At 32.9% G+C, this 25,745-nt stretch overlaps 1 long non-coding RNA gene across 1 annotated transcript; it reads right to left on the reverse strand.

Annotated features, from left to right (window-relative positions):
- Positions 1-5,695: 5,695 nt before the first annotated feature.
- Positions 5,696-14,535, reverse strand: LOC105733014 (uncharacterized). The gene is made up of 3 exons (XR_001111149.2): positions 14,414-14,535; positions 12,783-12,862; positions 5,696-5,779 (listed from the first exon to the last, which is right to left on the reverse strand). It is a non-coding gene; the product is annotated as an uncharacterized LOC105733014 (long non-coding RNA).
- Between the last annotated feature and the right edge of the window lie 11,210 nt (positions 14,536-25,745).

The following is a 25,745-nucleotide window of genomic DNA, read 5'->3' on the forward strand; positions in this document are numbered from 1 at the left end:
TCAATCAAAAATCAATAAGCTACAAACTGGGAAACTATTTGCAAATCATACCACAGTAAGTGTGCTAACATTTTATAAAATGTTTATAAAAATTCATAAAAAATGACTAAATGAACATGAATTGGTAAATATTTAAATAGACATTTCACAGAAACTGAAATACTAATAGCATTTAAACACATGAAAGATGCTTAGCCTGTCTCAGAGTGAAAAGAATGTAAATATAAACTGAAGATTAAAATACTTTCCCTATAGATTGACTATGATGAAATATTTTTATAACATGGTTTCTTCAGGACTCAGGAACACCTACTAAAATAAATATAAATTTTACACACTTTATAAAGAGCACTTTGATATTAGCAAATGACATTACAATGTAAAAATTCTGAGGTTTAGTAATTTAATTTCTAGAAATTCAGGCATATATGATGTAGAAAATTTGAACTACAGTGACTCTTGAACATTGAGGGGGTTGGGTCACTAACCTAGTACCCTTGAAAATTTGAGCACAATTTTTGACTCCCCAAAGACTTAATCACTAATAGCCTACTACTGACAAGAAGCCTTAGGAACAACATAACCAGTGGATTATATATATTTTGTATGTTATTTGTATCATACACTGTATTCTTAACACAACATAAGCTAAAGAAAAGAATGTTACTAAGAAAATCATAAGAAAGAGAAAATATATTTACTATTAATTAAGTGGAAGTGGATCATCATAAAGATCTTCGTCTTCATGCTGAGTAGGCTGAGGAGAAGGAGGAAGAGGAGGGCTTGGTCTTGCTGTCTCAAGAGTGACAGATATGGAAGAGTGAGAGGAAGTGAAAGGGAAGGCAGGAAAGGCAGTCACACTTGTTGTAACTTTAATTTAAAAAATTTGCATATAAGTGGGCCTGTTCAGTTCACACTTGCATTGTCAAGGGTAACTGTGTATTAAAGTTATTATGCATTGGCACAGAGCTGATCGTAGTGAAATGTTGTATATAACATAAGTGTCAGTTCAGGACTACCCAGATAAATTAGAGCATACCTGTACAATGGAATAATATTTAGCAAAAAAAAAAAAATGAGCAAGTCATTTTTAGAGAAGGATCATCCCAAAATGTATTTAATGTGAATGCAGAATGATGCTGAGATGTATGTAGTATGATATTAGTTTCATAACATAAGCACAAAATATTTGTAAAAGCATTTGCTTCTATCTGCCTAAAACCATTGAAAAGATTGATAAGAAACTAGTAACATGATTATATTTTGAGTAATAGTTGTACTGAGTGGACTGAGGATAATTTTCACTGAATAACCATATATATTTAGGTATCTCTTTAATGGCTTAGCTACTCAAAAAGCAAATAAAGTTATATCCAGGGCAACTTATTCCAATGAGCAGGATTAAAAATATTTCTAACAAATATTATAACTTAAATATATCTACTTATTAAGAGACAAGTAAATGCCTAAAATACTTCAGTATTCTGAATATTTCATTTGGACCAAAGATGGAAATAATTAAGAAATCAGTATCTTTTGGGCCTGGCGCAGTGGCTCATGCCTGTAATCCCAGCACTTTGGGAGGCCGAAGTGGGTGGATCACGAGGTCAAGAGATCGAGATCATCCTGGTCAACATGGTGAAACTCCATCTCTACTAAAAATACAAAAAATTAGCTGGGCATGGTGGTGCGTGCCTGTAATCCCAGCTACTCAGGAGGCTGAGGCAGGAGAATTGCCTCAACCCAGGAGGCGGAGGTTGCGGTGAGCCAAGATCGCGCCATTGCACTCCAGCCTGGGTAACAAGAGTGAAACTCCATCTCAAAAAAAAAAAAAAGAGAAAAGAAAAGAAATAAATATCTTTAAAAAAAATCTTAGTCTAATAAAGTACCCTTAACTATTTGTTACTTAAACTTCATCACTTTAAGTTTTACCTGTAAAGCCATGAAAATACTTAAAGTTAGAGGGAGAAGAGAAATAAGTAGCTATTCATCTGAATACATTACAGTTGAATTACAGTTGATCTTTAAATAACGTAAGTTTCAACTACACCTCTCCGTAGATAGTAGATTTTCTTCACCCTCTGTCATCCCTAAGACAGCAGGACCAACTGCTCCACTTCATCAGCCTACTCAACATGAAGACAACGTAGATTGAGACCTTTATGATAATCCATTCTTACATTGTGAAAAATACATGTATTTTTTCTTATGATTTTAACATTTTCTTTTCTTTAGCTTATTTTATTGCTAAAAATATAAATATTTTATATATATAAATATATATATAAAACATACAAAATATGTGCTAATTGACTGCATATCTTATTGGTAAGGCTTCTGGTCAACAGCAGGCTATTAGTAGTTAAGTTTTGGGGGAGTCAAAAGCTTTATGGGGATTTTCAACTGCTCTAGGAATAGTGTTCCTAACTCTAGAGCTGTTCAAGTGTCAACCATATTCTTGCATATTCTGTTAGTGCAGTAAGATGTCCAGTTTAGAATACTAGGAGTTGCTGAAAACTTTTCTATTTGACTTACCATGAGTAATCAACCAGTAGCCAAATACTGATTATAAAAATCTCTACGTGTGTGTGTGTGTGTGTGTGTGTGTGTGTGTGTAGATATGTGTGTATTCATGTAGGTATTGGATACTTTTTATTACTATTAATAAATAGACCTAAAGACTCCTCTCTGTTTTGCTGAGACTGTTAATTAATTAATTTACTATGTACTAAGTATATTTCATTATTTCGTTGTAAAGTTTTATATAAACATCTCTCTTTCATGATGCTTGTGAGGTTATTCTGGAAAGAGGCCATGATTTTTTTCATCACTATGGCTTTGTCATTTTACAGAGTGAATGACAACAATAGTTTGTTGAATAAATGCATTGATATGAGATCTACTTCATTAAAATGCAAATGAATGCATTATGGAAATAAGTAAAAATCATATTGAAAATTATGACTGTGACTCTTCTCTTCCAGCTTATCTACATTTTTTTCTTCAGAATAATTCTTACTTTTCTAATAGTTCATAGAAATTACAAAGGATCTAGTCCAAAATGCTTATCTCATATCTGTTATCCAACAACAGGAGGCCTTCAAACTATGTATTTTCAATTACTTTATAATTACATACATTTCATGATTGAATTCCAATTGAGAAACATGTTTTTCTCGTGAGTACAAAAAGTCTTATCGTTGCCAAGGTGCAGCCACTTCTGACAATTAACGTCATTTATTATTTATGTCAATAACTGTTTTTCATTTTCAGTCAAAGATGCTGAGGGACAAAACATCAATTCAGTGTTTTTCTTATTTTTTATTACATTCATAGACTTGAGATGAAATTTAGAAACAGAGGTAAAGAATAACTCTCATCAGAGATATAAGAAGAAAACTTCGATATGTAGGAAAACATTATTAATATGGTGCTTTAGGCCAAAGAGAGCACATCGTCCTCACACGCAGGGCAGTTTGGGGTTTTGATATGGTTTGGCTCTGTGTCCCCACCCAAATCTCATCTTGAATTGTAATCTCCATAATCCCCACTTCTGAGGACAGGATCTGATGGGAGGTGATTGGCTCATGGGGACAGTTTTCCCATGTTGTTCTCATAATAGTAAACGAGTTCTCACAAGATCTGTTGGTTTTATAAGTGTTTGACAATTCCTTCTATGCTCCCTCTTTTTTTCTCTCTCTCTTTCATGCTCTCTCGCCTGCTGCCATGTAAGACATGACTGCTTCCCCTTCCACCATGATTGTAAGTTTCCTGAGGCCTTCCCATCTATGCTCATGAAACTGTGCATCAGTTAAACCTCTTTTTGTTATAAATTACGCAGTCTCTGGAAGTTCTTTATGGCAGTGTGTAAACAGACTAATACAGGATTTCTGCCATGATTGTAAGTTTCCTGAGTCCTCGCCATCCATGCTCATGGACCTGTAAGTCAATTAAACATCTTTTCATTATGAATTACCCAGTCTCTGGCAGTTTTTTATAGCAGCGTGTAAATGGACTAATACAGGATTTATATGAATACACATTAAAAATATCCATTCGCTATACTGCCTCTGCCAATCCTGTGACTCTGACAACTCTCAGAGACAACTCTGATTCAGGTAAGCAGGCCTACCCTGACTACACCTGTTTTACAAAATGCTTCCAATTCTATCTCACTCTAATTCCAAAAGTATAGCTATCTAAAGTCTACTTTGTATATCTAATACACCTAACTTGAAAGTATGTGAAATTATGAAAAAGGCAAAGAATGATCTTCAATCTCTGTTATTTTCCCTAAATTGTTTAAGCACACCATTTTAAATTCCAATAGGCTATTGAAATATTTGGCAATTTCAATAATAAAAATTATCTAGACTTTTAAAAAACTCAGATGTTGCAGTATAGCCATTCTTTTTTACTGTTCTTTTAGAATTCTTTTTCTTAGTAATAGTCTTTAAAAATAATTATAATAAACATTTAAACACAGTTTTAAAGTATTTATTATGTACCTGATACTGTGCTTTATAATTTATGGAAATTATCTAACTTAATTCTTAAAAACCCTTTGAAATAATTATTAGTATTTTTCACTTTTACAGATGAGGACATCAGGCTCTGATTTATTACTTTCCATTCTCACTTGAACCAGTTCCATTCCAACACTTCAAAAAGACAAAACAAAATTATTATTGCCAGTGTTACAAATAATATCCACTTTGAAAGTCTAATGTAAACTTTTAATTTACTTCCTGCCTGATCTTCATGTCTCACTTGCAGGTCCTTCTTACTTTATTCAGAAACTCATCATCCAATCTCCAACCATATAAATTTGAAATGCTCCACAGCTTACTTTGAGGTCACTTTGTTCATTATCGGAATTCACTGTCCTGTTTCTAAATTCTGTCTCTTGGCTTTAAATATCATTTAGGTGCTAAAAATATAAAAAGAAATGCATCTCTAGTCATGGTCTCTATTTTAAAATCCAGAGTCATGTTTAACAATTCAACAGTTTTCCTTGAACATACAGTACAGTAGACAATCTCAAATTGATATGCCCCAATCTGAACTCAATCTAACATTTTCATACTCTGATCAACCCCTTCAGATTTGCTTTTATTTAAAAGTTCTGTATTTTATAAAAACAAACATATAAAAATATTTGCAAAGAGCCTCTATCTTATTAGCATAGTCCAAAATACTTGAATTATCCTCAACTCCTCTATCTTACCCCATACATCGAATCTATCAGGAAATTCAGTTGGCCCTATTATGTAATATAGCCCTAATAACTGGTTCTTGCCACCACCACCACTTCTCCACTATATATTTTTCACAACCATCTTTAGATTTTCTTGCTTCTGATTGGCCAGCTCTAAGTTCAATCTAGGAGCCATTGTCGGTTTATCAAAAGGAAGGGAGAATGTATGACTCTTCTGCTCTCTGGTTTCTTATCTCAGAAAACACATGCACCATTCTTTGTGCACCAAATAGCATAATCTTTAAATGTAAAGATTCATATTTTAAGTTATATATATTTTATCATTGATTTCTTTGAAATGTCTATTTCTAATTAATACACACCACATATTACTGGAGACTGTTCAGCAGAATAAGAAACAAACTAAATATTATAATAAATAACATTCGGAAATAAGGAAAGGCTTCTGATGAATCCTGCCATTTTCAGGAAATTCACCTAGAATCCCATTCTCACAGTATTGGAACTCCTTCATTCACCCTTTAGCTGGTCGCTGTGCACGTACTCTTTTCACTCTCTCCACTAAAAAAAAAAAAAAAAAAATTTCCTCAGGAAAGGTTCTCACGGAGGAATCATACCTAGATGAACCAAAGCTTCAAATTCTACATTTTCATCTCTATATATAAATATATATTTAACTTTAGCAATAAAAAACAAGTAGACTTTAATGCTCTTATACTTTATAATTTATTAAGGAAAAGGAACACATCTGCAACTACTCCCGCTAAGTTACCAAGGATTTTATCAATACTAGTCTTCACAATTCATATTCAAATGCTAAGAATCCCTAATCTCTTTAAAAATACATGTGTATTTCCAGTAATTTGATATAGGACTCTCAAAAAGTCCTTACATTTTGAGGGTATAATTGAAACAACCTAAATGTTAACACCAAGTAATGAATATAATACTTCACACATATTAGATACTACATATGTGCAAGGCATTGTTTTATATATATACACACACAAACATGTATGTGTATGTGTATATAAAATCTCAATCAATTCCCACAAGAAATACTAGAACTAGTAATTAGACCCAGTTGTTCTAATTCTGTAACCCATGATCTTAATCCATTATAGAATAAACCTTAAAAGCTATCAGTATTTTCAAAGACAATTTTGACACTTGCCTTGGGCAAGTTAGTAAATAACTGTGCTCCTTGGTTTCCTCATCTGTCACATGGGTAGATCCGACAGTATTACATGAAGATTAGAGTAATAGAATATCTTAGCGTTTATAAATCTAGAATGTAAAAGGGAATTTGTACATTTTAAGGAGAAAAATTAAGGGTCAAAATAGTCTCATTTCCAAGCATACTAAACATAAGATGTTTCTTACATTTAATTTATACACGGAGGGTAGATGGGTATACTAACAATTAAGCCCCTTTAATTTGAGATTTTAGAAAGGGTAGATTGTTCTTATTTAGAGAATTGAAATACATTTTAATTTGTGAGCAGGAGGTCATGGAGTTATTTAGAAACAGTGACAAGAAACTTTTTTTGGCTATTAAAAATGAAAATTAAAAAAAAAAGAAGTTAAGCAAAGCCAAGAATAATCATTTGATTCCAATAAGCAGTTTTTAAAAAGTATTTCATTTGATTATCAGATCAATTTCAAAGGTTATATATCTGGTAAACATAACACAAAGAAAAAAGCTCAATAATTAACAAAATACTCTATAGTATTTCTTTTTTCATCTTTTTCCAAGTCAGATTTTTGCAAGCACTGGGAAATTAGTGTTTGTTCAAGATTTAATGACAATGTGAATGCCACTGTCAGTCTGGATTCTTTTGCTAGAAAGGCAAATCTGATTTACATTAACCTGAACACCTTAATAACTAATTAAAATCTCAGCCTTCTGGCTAAGTTCTTAGACGTTTATTCTGTTTAACTCAGCAACAAAATATTATTAGTCACTTTCTTTTGAGAAAGGTGAGTCTAATTTATTGGTACTATTAGGGCATTTTATAATCTGCAACCTAATCAGCCTTAACAAAAGATAATGTACTCAGCATGACTCAAAGATTTTACACAATAACGTACTGCAAAACAATGCCTGCCATTGCATTTCCAGTGTAATATACTGCAGTGATTATTGTATTTGCACATATTTGTCCAGGTCATATGTTTGCTTGAAAAAATGTAAAACAAAGAATGCATATAGATTATTAAAGAAATCCTCCCAAATTTCTTCACATATATTAAATCCTAAAACTAAATAGGTTGGTGTTCTTTTCTGAATTGAAATAGATTAATAGAATATATTAATTGAAATATTTTGTCCTATTATTTATAATTCTTATTAGACACATATAATTGACTCTATGATGGAGCATAAAGACTCTATAAAGGACATTGCTCAAGTATACAATATAATTTTGTTTAATTTTGATCTGAAAGACTTAATAGAAAGACTGAAGTTCTGTCAAACAAATTGATTACATTTCTACTGGATTTGGGGACTATGTAGCATCAGTGATAAATTAACATACTTAATCATCACTTATTGTATTTAGTATATGATTTATTATGTCCCTACTTTTTATACCCCTCAAAGTTCTTAAGAATATAATGACTGTTCTCAAAATACACTTAATATATTGGTAGCCTATGATTAATCTTTCTGCCCCTCCAGGCATTTGTATATCTCTCCTTAATCTTGTTTCATGAATTGCTAAGTATAATTATAATTTTTATCTTTTTCCATGTGACAGCTTTCAGGGAGCCTTCCTTTACCTTATTTGAATCAGGACCTTTTACTTTCAGTAACTTTTGATACATTCGATATTCCTGGATTCTTCATTGCCTCTCTTCCTTTGAATCCATATTTGGATATTCTATGTTTTCTTTTCTGCTTATTCCCCTATTTTGCTAGGGTATGTTTTCAAGTAACTTAATTGGGGTATATAAAATAATAATTTTTTAGATCTGTCAGTCTAAAGCTATCCATTGGATTTCTAGTTGATTTAGGAGGTTTGTTTAAGGTGCATCTTCAACGTAGAAGGAATGTTCTTTGGGGAGTGTGTGTGTGTGTGTGTGTGTAAATCACTTAACCATGTAATTATAGTTCTATTCTAGGATTCTCTGCTTTGTTCCACTAGTCTATCTATCCTTACTCAAATTTTACTCTGTTGTTTTTATATTTTAAATCATATATTGTAAGTTCTCCATATTTGTACTACTTTGAAAAGATCATTTTGTAATTCTGAGTCTATTTCTATATATTTAATACATTTTAGAATCAAGTTGTCTATTCACGGAAAAAAACAGTTTGCTGAGATTATGACTAGAATTGCATTAAGTCTACAGGTCAGTTTGAGAAACTGCAAGGAAGAAAAGACATTCTCAGGCTGAAACTTAATCAAGGAATGCCCAATATTTTCAGAGTTAGATTTCAGAATTTCCTGTGACCCCTTTATGGTTTCCATATCCCTCTTTTTGAACAAAAATTTCTATAATAAGTATAAATTTCCTTCTACATTGTATGTAGGATAGAGGCAGTAAATTTCACTTTATAATTTCACAGATATAAAGATAGAGAGAATATAGTCAATGAACTGTACTCAAGAAAGTTCAACAGAGCATCCTCAGCAAGTCTAATCCTCTATGCTTCGTGTCTTTCTTATTGACAAAATACACCCACCTCCCAAGGCATTCAAGAGTCCCATCCTATTACAGCATTGTCTCAAAGTTGCATGGATTTTTCAGTCTCTTTGAATTCTACAAATGGGATTAGATTTTAAAATTGATTTTAACTTCTCATAACAATATTGAATCAAAAGTTGTGACTCTTCAAAAAGGTATGTGTAGTTTATATGGCCATTGGGATGGCTTGGTTTTACCTCGTGTACCCCAACCTCTTCAGCAGTCAATAACATAGTTACTCTCCACCCCTAATTTGAAAAATGTATATTGAAAGAATTTGTTAATCATACTTTGATTTTTTAAAACGAATATATTCTATATGCTTTTGCTATTATATATAAAAAAAGAAACATGTTACATATAGTAGCAAAATGTGTGTGTGTGTGTGTGTGTGTGTGTGTGTGTATTATACATATATGTGATACTGACTTAGTCCACTTGTTTTGCTATAAAGTAACACCTGAGACTGGGTAACTAATAAAGAAGAGATTTATTTGGCTCACAGTTTGAAAGGCTGTATGAGAAGCATGGCATCAGCATCTGCTTCTGGTGAGATCCTCAGGCTGCTCTGCTCATGGCAGAAGGTGAAGGGGAGTAGGCATGTGCAGAGATCACATGGTGAGAAGAAGATGGCGAGAGAGGGAGAAGGAATGTGCCAGGCTCGTTTTAACAATCAGCTCTCATGGGAACTAATAGAACAAGAACTCACTCATCACCTTGAGATTAGCACCAAGCCTTCATAAGGGATCCGCTCCCATGATCAAAACATGAGGTCCCATCTCCAACATTGGGAATCTAAACTCAATACGAGGTTTTGAGGGATTAAATATCTAAACCATAGAAAACACTTACTCAAGTTTTAGTTACTATTTTTAAGCAAATGTTATGCTTCCTCTATTACATCATTCAAATATATAAATGGAATTTTTATAATAATATGAATAGGAATTCAGAATGAAAATAGCTTAAATAAATGCCATAAAAATATTCCTTATGGATATCCTATGAGACTACGGTGAAGAGCCTCACAATGTTCACTGTTATTCACAGAAAGTCAAATTTTGTTTTTCTTAATTTATTTATTTTAAATTTTCACATTAATAATAGTAATTTGTTTTAAATGTTTATTGCAATGAAATAATGATTAAAACTATAAACTAATGAAACTAATGTACAAATGAAAAAATAACAGGCATGTGTTTATAAGACTAGTTTGTCAAATTAGTGTTGGAGAACAAATATATAAATGAACGAAAATTATAAAGATACGTTACTATATTAGAGTTACATTGATTTTTATTTTAAAACAAACTAATTGTTCCTTAAAATCAGAATGCAACTGCAAATGTACTTTTGAAACGGAAATTTTTTTTTCGGTATTAGATCTGCATGGAGAATATTAACTTTGCCTACTTTAATGGAACAATATTGGGTTTTAAAAATAATTGTCCTGAAGAAACTGAAAATAAGAAATTTATTTGGCTATTAATTTGCCTAAGGAGAAATTCTTGGTTTTGCTTTTATTATTAAAAAAATTAATCTATTCTGCATTTCCATTTAGAGTTTCAAAAACAATTACAAAATGAAGTTTAAGTTTTTCTGCCTCATGCTCATTAAAAGCAATGAAACCTCTGGCTGTTTTATGAAAAAATTATTTAAGAGTTAGGAAGCTGGAAGCCAGTTAAAATGCTTTGTTTAAATATTTTGAAGACTCTCAGTTAAGATAGTTCTAATGTTACCACTTTAGAACTTACTGGTTGTTTAGAATGAAGAAGTAGGAAAATATCAATGCAAAGGAAATAACTGCAATGGAAAAAAAGGAATTTTTCTCCCTCGGGCTTAGGGAATCTTATACCATATCCCAAGCCTTCTTAAAATGGTTTCCTCCAAAATGAAAAGAAGATCTCTCTTATAATGCTACACAGAAGACGAAAAAAACAATTTATAAAATCCAATCCCAAAAGTGAACTTAAAACACTAAATTGGTCTACATAAACCCACAGTGCCATCCATGGTATTAATTTGATTCACCTATTGTTGCTTATATTGTATTTCTTCTATATTTATAGCCTGTTACTCAGTCTCACCAAAACACATTGTGTGGTGACTATGTTCCTTAGTATTTTTTTGTACTACATCTTTAAAAATAAAGTTCTACCTTATTTTCACGTTCTCCTAAAATTCTAAAATTTTAACAGAGTTGCATGGATACAAAGTAACTCAATGAATGGGCATAAAATGCCTGATTAATTTCTTAAAATTGTATATAAATTGTTACATATCTTCATATAAGTGTTTTCAAGAAAGTTTTCTTAAGCTTTTTTAATTGTCAAGGAGGTCATAAAACACAAAATCATTATCACTAAATTTGTTTATTAGGGTTCAAATCTGTAGAATGTATATGAAGCTTATTTTTGTTTAGTAAAAATATTTCTTACCACATTCTTTAGTCTAGTATCTCACATGATACATGGAAGTGCTTACTATGTATTTATTGAATATTTAAATAAACAAACCCAACAGTTTTGGACTCTGAATCCTAAATAAGTTAATTCAATTGCTCACGTTCACTGAAGTCAGCATATGCAAGTTAAGACATGCATTTCTGGTCTGTCTGATATAATCACCAAATGAGAACATTTAATGTTCCAAAGTACTAAAAAACACTTGATACTTCAAGATGCTTACTGTGTTGCTTTCACAAAGAAATATTCTCTGTCCTCTACCTTTTCACTCACCTGTGTTTGCTTATCCTTTTACCTTTGCAAACCTCAGTCATAGCATAATCTATTGCAACTTGCAGTATTATTTGCTAATCCCCTTGGTATAAATGCTTCTACCAAGGCTGATTTTCAGCTGTCATGTGATGTCATGTGACACAAAGTTCAGAAGAAATTAACATGATGGGTTCAATCCAGCTGATAGTAGCTGGCTCAGTACATAAGTTCAGTCTTCTTGATTTCCACCAATGGACTGGCATGACTTGATTCTCCAAAAGGTTAAACTTTATTTAGTTCAAAATAGATATTTATTAATTGGGTGAGAGTATAAAGTATGTAAATTTTTAGGCATAATTCTCAGATTTCAAACAAGAAAGGAAATAGAAGGCATATCAGAACACTTAGCTTTAAATATCAATTGTGTGTGTGTGTGTGTGTAATAGGCATATTTCTCAGCTTTCAAAGAAAGAATAGAAGACATGTCAGAACACTTAGCTTTAAATATCAATTTTTTTGTGTGTAGTAGGCTTAATTCAGTGTCACAAGATTCTTGCCTAGGGATAGTCATTGAAACACTACTCTAGGCACTGCTATAAAGGGACATTGAAGATGAAAAGGTAAATTAACATTTTAAATTAGACAAGATTAAAATAGGCACACTATGCTGGCTTATTCAGGTGGGCTCAAAGAAATCATAGGGGCTGGTAAAAGCAGAAAAGGAAAACAAACAGACGAGTGAGCCAACCAGAAATATAAAAAGCATATGAAAGAATTAAAGAGCAATCAACAGTCTTAAATATGAGCTACCTAGAGAATACAATCTCTAGAAGAATAATCCTCTTCCAGTGGTCAGCAAGGAAATATAGACCCCAGTGCTAACACTGCATGAAAATGAATTTGGCCAACGCCCTGAATGAAACTCTTAAGTAGATTCTCTCTAGAGTCCCCAGATAAGAGATTCAAATGACTGACACCAAACTTCTGACACACAAAATTGTAGGACAATAAATAAGTGTTGTTTTAAGTTGCTAAATTTGGGGTACATTTGTTGCAGCAGTTATAGAAAAGCAATATAGTGGGAGGGAGAGACAAAGTTTACTGTAATGCCTTTGAAAGTTGTTTAGAGATGTAATAAAGTGAAAAATACATACCTGGATTTTACTAGGGCTGGTGATCCAAGCCTTCAGCAGCAGGAGGAGCAGCTGCACATCAAACCAAATTTCCTTTGCTTCTATAAGGTAGCAGTCGTGAGTCATTTATGGATAAGGCTGAAGAGGAAAGTTCTAAGTCCCTTAAAAACAAACTATTTGCTTTTACTAAGCTAATATGTTGTCCCTCTGTCCCCACTCAGTTTTTCTTTGAAATGTTATTAAACTAATTTCAATCTTCATTTGTAAATTAAAGTTATTTATCTACCTGGGTTGCTTAAAGAATGACTGTTAAGATTTGTGTTCAGTCCACTGTTCATAGTCTGAAACTAAATAAGAATAATGTAACACAGATAATGACATGCATAGCGAGTGAAACACAAGATAATCATTTTAATGTGAGGTGTGAAAGGCTGTTTATTTTCTAATCTGATATTTTAAAATACTATGCTTAATTAGATTTTAAATTACTAAAATGGATCTTATGTTTTGATGCAGATATCCGTAAAAACAGTGATACAAAGATATACACCTATTTCAAGTTTTTAAAAGACAAAAGAAAGAATCTTATAACCCTAAAAACATATCACCAACCATATAGGTGGTAATTATGGTGAATAAGACTTTAATGTTTCAATTAGGATTGCTAAAATTAAAATATAACTAGGAAAGATTTTATAATAAAGTATAAACCAATTTTTTTTCAAAAAGTAACTTTACAAAGGGGATTAAGTCAGACTAGCCTAAAACCAGAATACCAGATATTCCCACAAAGCAATATTCTTGGAAAATTTATTCATAAATATACATTGACTAATAGATTGTTACTAGGATTTCTGCACTGAAAGCCTAGGATGCTGGCTACTAAAGTGATTAAAAAACAAGTACGAGCTTTATTTCCTATTCTCAATAATATTACAATTTAATTAGAGAAGGCTGACTAATGCACATAATTAGCAAGTAATACAAAACAGTATAAATTTATGTGATAAATGTGGAACCAACTTTAGTTCAAGAACACTACTTTATCTAAAACTAATAATATAAACACGCTTTGAAGAAAAAACAAAAGAGCAAATGACCAAAGGAGAGGAGGTATATTACAAATAAGTTCTTATCATAGCTTCTTCATACTGTTTTTAAGAATCTAAGCCCGTTCTATTAGAACTGGTATCACAGTAATTACTGTTTTTCTCCTCTGTGCTGTCTTGTTCTGAAAATTCATATGGATTTTTAGGCTTCTGTTTATATAACATTTTATTCTCTCTGAGAAAAAAAGGTTTTATTATTAAAAAGAAATGTTATGCAATTATTAGGTTCTCAAAGATACTGTTCACCATTGTCCTTGTATTTTCAACGAATTAATCAGTTTCTGCTCAAAGAGAGAAGCCTCTATTATTCACATACAATCAGATCAAGTATAATTTTTATATGATTCTGGAAAGAAACCCACACATCTTTTAGATTGCAGGATATGTAAAGCAATCTCTGATGTTTATTATAATGAATGTTTTATAACATGATGAATGGCGGATAGAAAATATAACATTTATTTTGGTTTATTAGGAACAAAACAACTATAAAAATGTATAATAATCTTAATTTTAAAACATCTAATAAACAGCCATCCTTACCTTATGGTTTTTCTTCCTATCCATCTTCGTTTCTTTTGATTTACTCAAGAACTAGATCTATCAAGCACAAGAGGCACTCACATCCCTATTTTGTTCTGATTATGTTTTAATTATCCCTTGATTCCCTGTTTGCCACAAAATCTGTGAATTATAATTTGACTTCTCATTTAGTTTTCTCTCTAGGGAGAAAATATGCTGACCAGAAGAAGTGTGTATTTAGTCTTGTTGGCAGTTGTATTTAATATCAACACTCCCTCAATTAACTTTCTGGCACAGAAATTGCTCTATCTTAAATTAAGTTTATACAAGATAGTATTATTCAGTTTCTTCAATCTTGAGAATTAAAACAATCATATTTTTGGTTTTGTCAATGTAAGAAACAAATATTTTAATATAATAAACTTAAGGGTTTTATTCCAGTCCTGGAAAATAAATAGATGACTCTCCTCTGATTACACTTTTTTTCTTGAATTTAAATTTTAAACAAAATATAAACTTTTAAAAAAATTTCCCAAACCTGCACCTTTCTAGTCTCTGTTTCAGGAATATTATCATTTTGCTTAAATAGTTAAGTAGTAACAGTGGTTAACTTGATTTCTCTTTTCTCTTTAAAACTATATACAATTTATTAATTATGTCAATGATATCATAATTTAGCATTAATTTGTCCATTTCTGTTTATTTATTTTGTCATCATGCTAATTCGTGCCAAAAGCATCTCTCCATTGGAGGCTGTGTCAACATCCTAAGTGGAGTTAAACTTCGATTTTTGTACATACTCATTTTCATTCTCTATACAATTCTGAAATATTCACTTAAAAATGTAAAACTTTGGGAGCTGTGACCCATGCCTATAATTCTTACAGTTGGGAAGCCAAAGCAGAGGCATCACTTCAAGGCAGGAGTTTGAGACAAGACTGGGCAAGACCCTGTCTCTACCAAAAAAAAAAAAAAAAAAATTAGCTGGGCATGGTGGCTCACACCTGTAGTCTTAGGCTGAGGAGGAAGGATCACTTGAACCCAGGAAGTGAACCCTGCAGTGAGTTAGGATCTTGCCACTGAACTCCAACCTATGCTACAAAGTAAAACTCTGTTTCTAAAAAATAAAATAAAAATTTAAAACTTAAAATAATATACTTCTGATTAAATATATTCAATGGTATCTCATTGTAATTTGAATAAAACCCATGCTGCTCAGCATGCCTGTTTCAGTCTTTTTTGGCTACTGTAGCAAAATATTATAGACTGACCAGGGTGCAAGCAACAGAAATGTATTTCTCACCGTTTTGGAGACTGGAAAGTCCAAGATTAAGGTGCCAGCAGACTCTATTGGGTGAGGGCCCACTTTCTAGTGCATAGATAATGTCTTCTTCTGTGTCCTTACATAGGGACAGCAGTAGGGGATTTCTCTAGGGTGTCTTTTAGAAGCCCACTAACCCCCATTTATAAGGATTCCCTTCTTGTGACCTAATTATCTTCCAAAGATCTCACCTCCTGATACTGTAACCTTGGGTATTAGAATTTTAACACATGAATTTTGAGGGGACACAAAGATTCAAATCATAACAATACTTTTAAAAATACTTCTTTAACTTTGCAACTATATCTCATTGCTTAATTTGCATTAATTTTACCAGATATTTCATCCTTCAAATTGCCAAATATTTTTATACCACAAGGTATTTGTAATATTCCATCAATTTAGCAGAAATTTCCCCTATAATTTTTACTTTTTTAATTCAAATGAATAAAATATAATCCGTGTTTTGATTGCTTACAACTAGTAGACATCTGAAACACTACAGAATTCAATGATGTAATGGCAAAGATAATGCTAGAGGTGTGAAAAGTTGGCTATAGAAATACATTGTAGCATGTCTAATACAGGCCAGGGTAAAGATCTTCAGTAATTGCAAATATACAAGTATAAATAGTACATCAACTATTTCAAATTCTCAAAGCACATCAACTTTGAGGATTTAGTTTGTAAAACTGTCTGCTAAGGATTATTTTCCTTTCTCCAACACACTTTTTTTTTTGGACAGAATCTTACTCGGTTGCCCAGACTGAAGTGCAGTGGCATGACCACAGCTCACTGCAGCCTCAACTTCCCAGGTTCAGGTGATCATCCCACCTTATCCTCCCAAGCAGCTGGGACTGCAGGCATGTGCCACCAAGTCTGGATAATTTTTGCATTTTTATTAGAGATGGGATTTTACAATGATGCCCAGGCTGGTTCTGAACTCCTGGACTCAAGCAGTGCACCCACCTTGGCCTCCCAAAGTGCTGGAATTGCAGGCGTGAACCACTGCCTGTGGCCCTTTCTCAAATACACTTCTGAGTAGCCACATGAAATGGGTTGAAAGGCTTAGGAAGGAATGTTGTAGGTAGTAATAAAATTAGAAATAGAGATCCTCTTCTACATAAGGAAGTAATAAAATGTTGGGACAAAGATATAAGCTACTAAGTAGAACTCTAGAGGAAATTTTGAGCATAATATGATATTGATATGAGAATTAATGTTATTGTAAGAAAGCCCAATCCAGAAATAGTTGACTATATTGGAAATGTTGAGATCTTTGAAAATGACATCAACAGCTTGCTAGCATTCTTGCTCTTTCAAAATTAAATAGCAAGTGTTCTGCTGCTGTCCAACTAGAATGCTAGGAGACCTAAGCAGCTCTGTATTAGTTATACAATGATAAAGAAGAAAATCTGTCTACCATAAAGGAAGTGACAGTCTCATTCTAACAATAGAAACATGCTTGTAAAAATCAGAATAAGATATGATTAAAAAAAAAAAAAGATTACCCAGGTCACAGCTCAGAGAATCACAAAATAAATTTTAGAGGTCTTTAAAATAAAATATTCCCAAATGGAAAAAACATCAGAAAAAGTAAGTAGGAGAATGCGTATGAGACTATGACAGAAATTACTGTTAAGCTCATTACCTATAACTTTAGCCATGAGAGTAGAAAAGATTTCACACAATGAGAAGAGGAGATGAAAAATAGAACCTCTGACTACTCCCCATTTGCATACTAACTAAAAATGAGTCATCTAACAAGAAAAGACAGACAGGATGTCAAGGGAGGGTTTCAAGAGATTAGTAGAGTAATGGACTGGGAGTAAAAGTAGAGGTTCTTCCAGACTTGGAGATATTAGCCAATTATTTAGGCATAATATCAAATAAATTTTAAATACAAATTCTAAACTAATTATAATTTTGAGATGTGGAAAGTCTTTGGTGACACTAGCAAAAGGCATTTCAAATAAGTGCAAGAAAACTTTACTAATATACCTGATAATTCAATGGTTGGCAACAAGATTATTGAAGTTGGCATCAGAATATTACTTTTAACATGAATTAACAATTACATATCTCAGTAAAACAGTGGTCTTTTTTATTGATTCTCGATTTACTTTCTATGACCTCTGACATTTAAATTTTATATCATAAAATCTCTTTCAGTGTACTTCATACAAATTTTTTGTAGTTTCTTTACTGTCCTAAATTTTTTAAATCTTCAATGATACATATTTTTTCTTTTTGATATATTGGTTTTTAAATGTGGTTGCATTTTTAAATATTTTTTTCATCACATAAATAGTGCGTAAGAAAAATTTGGATTTTCACTTCGTATCCAATCTTAGTCTCTTATTTGCTGTATTAATTTACTTTTTATCTCTAAACTTCCAAAGCTTTTAGTTAAGACTCTCTAAAAATTTTTGCTTGTGAAGTTTTTTTGTTTCCTTTTCAATACAAACTCACAAATTTCTGATTTTGTTTTAACCACATTTTTTTCCTAACACTCATCCTGAGTATCCTCCTTAGAGCCATATTGAATTTAAATGCTAGGCTTTGTGAGTTCACAATTAGGGAAGAGAGGATGATCACTAGCTTCTTTTTTAGAAGACAGGTTCAATAGGAGACAACAGACAGTCGTTATATTCAGTGTTCTCTAGTTCATCCAAAAACATTAAAATATTTTATTTGTTTTTATGGTTTCATACTTCCTCAAAAATTTGACAATTTTATATATTAATTGTCAATTCAAATAGTGTTTTAATTCAGTGATACATATAATTGCTTCTGAACGGGGCAGGCTTTTAGAAGTCAAATATAGCAACGTGTGGTAGAATTCTGTTCAGATAATGCCACTGAGGTTTATTCTATGCTTAAGATGAGAATGGAAAGATATTAATGTGCCCTTCTGTCACTCTCTGTTATGTAAAATTATCAGGAGCAGCCATGTGATCGCACTGTCTTTAATGTTGTTATCACCTTGAAACAAGTTTACAGTAGCAGCTAGCCAGCATTTAGGGGAGAGATCCTCCATGTTACAGAGTCTAATGTGAAAAAAACTGCTAACTTAATAACTGCTTGACCTCAGAAATCCATAAGCCACTTGTTTCCCACCATAGAAATAAAAAAGTGAAGACCTTGCCTTTGGACTTGTCTTGTTCTTAAAATGATGCATAGTTTTCCCTGATTGTGGGTACCTACTTATGTTTCACTTGGGTTAATTTAATCAAAATCAATGCCAACTTATCCAGTCTGGTTTTCATTTAAAAGAAAGATTTGTTGAAAGAAAAAGAGTTTTCTCTCATAATCAAAATTAATCAAACAGAGAAGAAAGCCATGATCTCATCTGTCCTATAGGGATTCTATTTTGGGATAAGCCATGTTTAGGTGAATGCTAAATATATATGGGAAATATAAACAAAAGGTTTATAATGCAAAGATCATGCTGTCAACAATGATTAAATTTAATCAGTCTTTACCTCTAGCTTCCAGTTTATGGGATATACTAAGAATATAGCAAAATGTTAAATGACATTAGTAGAAATCAGCCAGATAAATCTAGGAGGTGAGACATATTCATAAACTGAGTCAATATATTTCCACTGAATAATGAAATGAAAATAATGACATGAAAGCAAACAAAGAAACTAAACAAAAAAGGCATAATAATTATAATAACCACATGACTGATATTAAGCATTTAAATTTTGTTTTGTTTCTTATTTCAAATAATCTATGTCTAAAATTAACTTCTGAAAATATAGGAAGATGTGAATATAGATTAGTGTGTTAGGCAGTTTCCGCATTGCTATTAAAAAAATACCCCAAACTGGGTAATTTATGAAAAAAGAAATTTAATCGGCTCCACAATTCTATAGGCTGTGTAGGAATCATAGTGCCAACATCTACTTCTGGTGAGACCTCTGAAAACTTACAACATTGGTGGGACATGAAGAGGAGCCAGTGTGTCACATGGCAAGAGTAAAAGTAAGAGAGAACAGAAAGAACCAGATTATTTAAAACAACAAGATCTCATGTGAGCTAACTTATAACCAAGGAGATAATGCTACCTTTTCCTGAAGGATCAAACACTATGATCCAGTCACCTCTTACCAGGCCCCACCTCAAACACTGAGAATTGCATTTCATTATGAGATTTGGAGGAGACAAACATCTAAACCACTATGCCTCTGGCTCCCTGCAAATAGCATGTTCCTTCTACATTTCAAAATACAATCATGCCTCGGAAATTGTTCCCTGAATTCTTAACTCGTTCCAGCATTAACTCAAAAGTCCCAAGTCTTTCTGTAGATTAGTTCCTTCTACCTATAAGCCTCAGGTAAAAAACAAGTTATTTACTCCAAAAATGCAATGGTGGTACAGGCATTTGTTAAACATTACCATTTCAAAAAGGAGAGTTGACCAAAAGGGCCCCATGCAAGTCTGAAAACCAGTAGGCCAAGCACAAAATCTTAAAGCATTCACGTAATTCTTGACTCCATGTCCTACATACTGGTGCAAGCTCCCAAGGTGTTGGATAGCCCTGCTCCTGTGGCTTTGCAGGGCACTGCCCCCATGGCTACTCTCATGCATTGGAATTGAGTGCTTGTAGATTTTTATGTGTAGGGTGCAAGCTGCCAGTGAATCTATCATTTCTGGGTTCTGGAGGGCTGTGGCTCCCTTCCCATTAGGTTCTGTGTGGGGACTCCAACACCAAATTTGCCCTCAGCATTGCCTTAGTAGATTTTCTGTATGGGAGCTCCTCCCCATGGCAGGCTTCTGCGATGGCATCCAGCTTCTTTATACATCCTCTGAAATTTAGATAGAAGTTTCCAAGTTTCCTTTCTGCCTGCGTTATGAACATCTGTAGACTAACACCACAAGGAAACTGCCAAGGCTTATAGCTTGCACCCAGTGGAGAAGGAGTATGAGCAGTATCAGGGCCCATTGAACTGCAGCTGGAGCTGAAGCAGTAGCAATGCAGAGAACAGCCTGTGGAGGTAACACATGGCATTGGTGCCCAGAGCGTGGCCTATGAAAACATTCCTTCCTCTTAGACCCCTGGGCCTTTGATGGGAGGAGCAGCCTAAGAGATTTCTTACATGACTTAAAGGCCTTTCCCCCATTTGCTTGGTTATTAGCACTTGGCTCCCTTTTAGTCATGCTAATCTCTCTAGCAAGTTGTTTCTCCAAAGCTTTCTTGAATTCTTTGTCACAAGATCAGGCTGCACATTTTCCAAACATTTATACTCTGCTTCCCTTTTAATTATAAACTCCAACTTTAAGTAATTTCCATGCTCTCACATCTGATAATGGGCTGTTAGTAGTAACCATGTCACTTCTTGAATATGTTTGCTGCTTAGAAATTTCTTCTGCTGGATACCAAGTCATCTTACTAAGTTCCATCTTCCATGTGTTCTAGGACATACAGTCAAGTTCTTCGCTAGAGTGTAACATGGTACTCCACCAGTTACCAGTAACTTTTTTACCCATCTGAGACCTTGTCAGACTGGCTTTTATGGCCCATATTTCTATCACCATTTAGGTCAAAATTACTTAACAAGTCTCTTAGAAATTATAAAATTTCTTCATTGTCCTGTTTTCTTCTGAGCCCCAAACTCTTCTAACCTCTGTTACCTGGTTCTAAAGCCTCTTCCACATTTTCGGGTATCTTCAGTACCAATGTTTTGTATTAGTTCATTTTTGCATTACTGTAAAGGAATACCTAATACTGGGTTATTTGTAAAACAGTTTGTCTCACAGTTATGTAGGCTGTACAGGAATCATAGCGCCATCATCTGCTTCTTGTGAGGGTCTCAGGAAGCTTATAATCACGGCAGAAAATGAAGGGGAGCTAGCATGTCTCATGGCAAGAATGGGTATAAGGAAGAGAGGATAGTATTCTGGACTCTTTTAAACAATCAAGTCTTATGATAACTAACTGAAAACTCATTCACCCACAAGGGGCTATTGCTAAACCATTTATAATGGATCTGCACCTGTGATCCAATCACCTCCCACCAGACCCTACCTCCAACATTAGAAGTCACCTTTGAACCTGAGATTTGGAGAGGACAAACATCCAAACCACATCAACTAGGTAGTAAATTATGTTAAAAAACTAGTGCTATTTCGTAGGTGGGATAATTGACTTACATGTAGGATTTTAGAAGTCCTTGGTTTTTGGAAATATGTAAGGAAACATTTATAAATATAATACTTAAGGGTTTGTTTTTAAAATACTGTATCATTTAAGAAAATAAGGAAGGGATAGGTGAAGCATTTATGGCAAAATACTAATTATTAAAAATGGGTGCCTTGGGTACATTGATTTTCCTAAATCTTACATGTTTTAAACTTTAAAAACTTTTTTAAACTATAAAAATAAGTCTTAGTCATGACCTACTAAAATGATTTCAAAACTTATTAACAGTTGAAATCTGCAATAAAAAATTATATATCAATAATTAGGTCATGAGAGTGAATTCCCTTTTATAACTTCTGTTTCCTCTGTTATTTTCTAATATTCTCAATGAAGTTATATACCTTACATTTTTAGGTAGCATCATTTTTGTTGTTATTGTACAGTTTCAGTTTTAATACTATTTATTTCTGAGACTATTAGAAAGCCAGACACATCTATGATAAGTAATTTTATTTCATATATTTGGCACTAAAAATATAACATAACCTCTGTAAAACTTCATTTCCACATGGTTCTCAAAATATAATATACCACTAATTATTATTAAAAAGTGTGCCCTGGATTCTATGAAATTATATTTAAAGTAAAAAACAATATAGGTTTTATGATGATGTTATCAGAACCATCCCACTGAATAAGAAATAATGTTTATTGGGCAGAATCTGGTCAGCCCTGTGGATGTTTAATATGCATCTTTATTAATTTTATTCTGCATGTGCACACAAGGTATTCGGCATCAAAGACAGATTTCTTATATATTACTTTATAGCACAAAAATATGTATGTGTGGCCTTTCTTGTTCAAACATGAGCTCTGGGGCGATGTGATCAGAACAGATAAAAAAAATCTGCAACATGAGTTGCCAAACATTCCGTAGATGAGGAATAGAAATAAATAGATGTTTTATTTATCTATAGTGGAAAAAAACAGACATTGCCCTACATCCTACCAGAAAGAAGAAGTGGAGGAGGGAAGAACATTTGCTTTTTTATGAAAAATGGAAAGGATCCTGGGTTCTCATTATAACTTTTAAAAAATTATTTATTTATTTACTTATTTTAATTAACAACTAAAAATTTTATATGTTTCTAGTGTACAACACAATGTTATGATGTATGCATGTGTTGTGGGATGACTAAATTAAGCTAATTAACATATCTGTTACCTCACATAGTTAATTATCCTTTTGTGTGTATGGTAAGAATCCTTAAAATTTACTCTATTGGCAATTTTTAGCTCTACAATATGTTGTTATTAACTATAATTATCATGTTGAACAATAGATCTCCTGAACTAATTCCTTCTGTTTAACTGAAATTTTAACCACTATTACTCTCCTTCTTCATCATCTGGGATCCACCATTCTACTTTCTGCTTCTATGAGTTCAACATTCTGAGATTCCACATGTAAGTGAGATCATGTGGGTATTTGTCCTTCTGTTCCTGGCTTATTTCACTAAGCATAATCTCCCCTAAATTCATCCATGTTGTTCAAATGAAAACATTTTCCTTTTTTTGTTTTTGAGGCTGAATAATATTCCATTGTGTATAAACACCACATTTTCTTTATGCATCTATTGATGGACACTTAAGTTGATTGTATATTTTAGCTATTGTGAATATGTTGCAGTGAACATGGGAGTGCAGATGTTTCTTTGCAAGGTTGATTTCATTTCCTTTGGAGATATGCCCAGAAGTAGACTTCCTGAATCATATGATAGTTCTATTTTTCACTTTTTGAGGATGCTTGATACAATTTTCAGTAACGGCTGTAGTAATTTACATTTTCATCAACAGTGTACAAGTGTTCCCTTTTCTCTACATCCTCACCAATGGCTCCTATCTCTTACCTTTTACATAATAGCCATCGTAACAAATGTGAGGTGCTATTTCATTGCAGTTTTAATTTGCATTTACCTGAGATGAGTGATGTCGGACATCTTTTCATATACTTGTTGGTAATTTATCATCTTAAAATTTTTTTTCAAACCCTTTGTCCATTTTCTAATCAGGTTATTCACATGGAATTATGAAAACCCTGAATAGCCAAAGCAAACCTCAGCAAAACAAAGAAGCCAAAAACTTAGAGGCTTCACATTGCTTAATTTTAAATCTACTACAAAGCCATAGTAATCAAATGAGTATGGTACTAGGACAAAAACAAACATATAAACCAGTGTAACAAAGCAGAGAATCTAGAAATAAATCCACACATTTGTGGTCAACTGATCTTTGGCAAAGGTGCCAAGAACAACTAAAGGAATTTGTTTAATAAATGGTATTAAGAAAACTGGGTATTCACAGGCAGAAAACTAAAATTGCACCTCTCTCTCACCCTATATTGAAGAATCAACTCAAAATGGATTAAAATTTTAAAGATGAATACCACAGAAGAAAATCTTCTTGATAATGGTCTTGGCTAAAGTTTTTTTAGTTAGGATTCCAAAAAGCACAGACAGCAAAATTAGACAACTACGTCTGAATCTTGGTGAAACCCCGTCTCTACTAAAAGCATAAAAAATTAGCTGGGCTTGGTGGCACATGCCTGTAATCCCAGCTACTCGGGAGGCTGAGGCAGGAGAATCCCTTGAACCAGGAAAGCAGAGGTTGTGGTGAACCGAGATTACGCCATTGCACTCCAGCCTGGGCAACAAGAGCAAAACTCCGTTTCAAAATAAAAAGTTTCTGCACAGCCAGAGAAACAAACAATGGAGAGAAGGCATAATCTATGGATTGGGGGAAAATATTTGCAAACCACACATTTGATAATGGGTGAATATCCAAAATATGTAAGAAACTCAACTCTATAGCAAGAAACCAAATGACCCTAACACTTTCTAAATGTGAATACCTACACAGATGGAGCTCCAGTTTTCCTGGCACCTTGGAACTTAACCTGGGAATTTAGCTAGGGATTTTTACAAGAGTACTGAAAAATCTAGAGAAATTGCATTTCTTCACATCTTCTGTTTCTAAACAAATCATCCTTATCTGTCCTGTTGTAATTCATGGAAACAAAGAGGAAAATATTTAGTATTTGTTTCCCATCTAATAAGAGTTTTAAAAACTTCTGGTTTAAATTGATTTTATTTTTACTGAAAGTGTATTTTATTTCTAAGATCTGGATGAAGCAGACTGTAGAAATGGAAGATATATCAGCCCCAGCTCTAGGGCTATAAAAATGTAAGAATTCTGCAAGTGCTATTGTCACAAATTAGAGTACAATCATGAGACTCATTGAGAGAAAGATAAATTTAGAAGCAAGCAAAGACTGCAGGATTTTTCTTATCTTAGAAAGAGTATCCAAAAATAACTGTATAGTAAAAGCTGTGCAAAGCAATTGACTTAATCGGCATCCTACACTTTAAAGGGGCAAGCTGCTTTTGCTGTGATTTTTCCAGAAATATACTCAGCTGTGATTGATATTTCCAGAACTAGAGGAAGGATATAAGTGCTTTTGTTTTTAGAATAATGATTCCTAATGTGTTTGGGCCATAGACTCCTATGGCAGTTAGCTGAAGCTATGGTCCTTTTACTGGAATAATGTTTTAAAATATAAAACGTAAAATTTATAGAATCCAAAGAAAATGAATTATGCTAAAATATAGCTATAGAATAGAATTAAATAGTTAATAAGAATGTATGAAAAATTTAAAATGCGTTTTAGAAATACAGGTATAATAAAAGATCCATTGGTAGATATAATAGCTACAGAATTTTGAGTTATGTGCTTGAATACTTCTAGATATGTAAAACTTCTATTATTTAATTTTAAAAAATCTTTAATTTCTTTTGATGATAAAGACATAGATAGTGTTACA

The sequence above is a fragment of the Aotus nancymaae genome, unplaced genomic scaffold, assembly GCF_030222135.1.
Source record: "Aotus nancymaae isolate 86718 unplaced genomic scaffold, 86718_ANA_hifiasm-v0.15.2.pri h1tg000014l, whole genome shotgun sequence".
NCBI lineage: Eukaryota > Metazoa > Chordata > Mammalia > Primates > Aotidae > Aotus > Aotus nancymaae.